The 1,996-nt window shown below is 58.8% G+C and overlaps 1 protein-coding gene across 1 annotated transcript in view; it reads right to left on the bottom strand.

The window, feature by feature from the left end:
- LOC113203926 (mucin-5AC) overlaps window positions 1-1,996 on the bottom strand; it is a 26,702-nt gene that overhangs the window by 23,608 nt on the left and 1,098 nt on the right. The window lies entirely within an intron of this gene.

The following is a 1,996-nucleotide window of genomic DNA, read 5'->3' as shown; positions in this document are numbered from 1 at the left end:
TGGATGAAAAGGAATGTAGTTTTAGAGATTATACTGTTACGCTGCTACTTCGTTGTACTCCTCCGGTCCGGTGCAATTGGCAATAATTCCTCCCGCATTTCAGTGCAATCCACTATCCACCCCTCTTCTCTTTGCCTGCAATCGCCGGTGCAGTCCCCGCCTCGCTCCCTCTGTGCTGGCGCGGCGCGGCGTGCCGGGTGCTGGTGATTGCACATGTGTCGCGTGCTGCGCAGCAGAAAGCACACGACCCCTCTGCTCTACAGTTGCCTTGGGAGGGGAGAAACGTCGTAGCCCCATGCCCTTATGCTCGCCCAGCGCTTCGACAAGAAAGTAAAAAAAAAAGGGGGGGGTAGAAACAAAATGTATCGTCAACGTTTGGAAGATAGTGATAACAAAAGTGTGCAACTGGGTATGCATATAATATACAGGTTGGTCCATCCATAGACGCCTTCCGACGGCTTCCTTTATTTTGCTTATATACTATGCAGGCGTGCGGTCTTGCCTACCGTGTCGCTGTCCACGGCGCCTTACTGCCCAGTGTGTCCCTGCCCTGCAACCCACCCGCATGTCTGCATGCGGTACACAATAAGAAAAACAAAGGAGGGACACACGTGTTCGACTTGAAGGCTGGAGGCCTCGAGGGTGGAGGCGGGCGATGGCGGGAGGAGGCGCCCGGCGGGCAGGCTGTGCGGCGTGCGGGCGAGCGCCGCGGGCCTGCCCACCCGCAAGGGGCCCGGGGAGGTCAGGGCGGGCAGAGCGGGCAGGGCGGGCAGGGCGGGCCCACCCGAAAGCCTAAGTTAATACAAAGGTGGATTGTGACTTATGGGTCGAGCTGCAGGCTAAAGCCTGGTCAATTGACCAACGCCCCCGGAAGGACAAGCAGGCCCAGCCCATCCCCAACTTTGTTTGGCGGAAGCGCGGGCCTTTTAGTTGAAATAAGATGAACTTCCACAAACTTCGACCAATTTTGGTAAACGTTTTATGAACTTTGGCCGACCTTCGATGAACTTCGCGAACTGCGACTTTGTGAATGAACAAACATTCTCTTTTTCGATTCCCGTTCTCCCTTAAAGAAGCGCCGGCCAGAGGAGAGAGCGCCCTGCAGCCCCGCGAGGCGCGGGCCGCGCCGGGGGAGACATTTGCGTGAGAAGCGGACATGTTGCACTGGCAGCTGCTCATCGGAAAACAGAGAAATAAAGCGGGTGAGGTCGCTGGCAGGGCCTCGGAGCCGGGCGGGCCGAGGGCCGGGCTCATTTCGATTGAACATTTGGTGTACTGCCAGCCGGGGATAGAGAGCGGCGTGGGGTGGCGGGCGCCTGGCGACAGGCGGGGGTGGGCGTCACGACACCTGCGCACGAGGCGAGGGTGCAACTCCCTCCCTCACTCGCTCATACTCATTCACTCACACATACTCACCCACTCAGTCACACTCACTCACTCATACTCACTCGCTCTCACTCACTCACTCTCACTCACTCACTCACTCACAACGCGGGGGAATTCCCTGCTGTCACTTCCGGCGCACAAGATCAATGATCTACAGCAAACACCCCGACAGCGCTGCATATCGCAGTGCGGCCCCATGACCGGATGCCAACGCCTCGCCAGCCAGGCCCAGCTACGCCACGCCACCTGCAGCGGTCCTGTTGGTTCTGATGGCTTCCATTTACTAATTGTGCGCCAATCAAAGGATCAAGTCGCCGCCGCCGCCTCGCGCCACGCCCCACGCGCCCCGGCTGCTGATAAGGCGCCCTGCCTCCCCACCAGCGCCGTCCCCTCGCCGTAAGTGATAAAACTGAGCGGAAAACTAAACTGAGCTCCTGTTTACCAGAAACCGTAACTGCCGGTGCACGTGTGCTGCCTGTGCATCTGGTTGTGCAGCTGCCTGTCTATCTTGTATGCAGCTTCCTCTGCACCTGGCTGTGCCTGTTCAGCTGGCTGTGTCCGCGGGGTGACTGGGTGGCTGGGGTGGGGTGGAGGGGGCGCGAATTAGGAG

The sequence above is a fragment of the Frankliniella occidentalis genome, unplaced genomic scaffold (genome assembly GCF_000697945.3).
Source record: "Frankliniella occidentalis isolate FOCC.00 unplaced genomic scaffold, Focc_3.1 Scaffold94, whole genome shotgun sequence".
Classification (NCBI taxonomy): Eukaryota; Metazoa; Arthropoda; class Insecta; order Thysanoptera; family Thripidae; genus Frankliniella; species Frankliniella occidentalis.
This window is presented reverse-complemented; position numbering and strand designations above follow the sequence as displayed.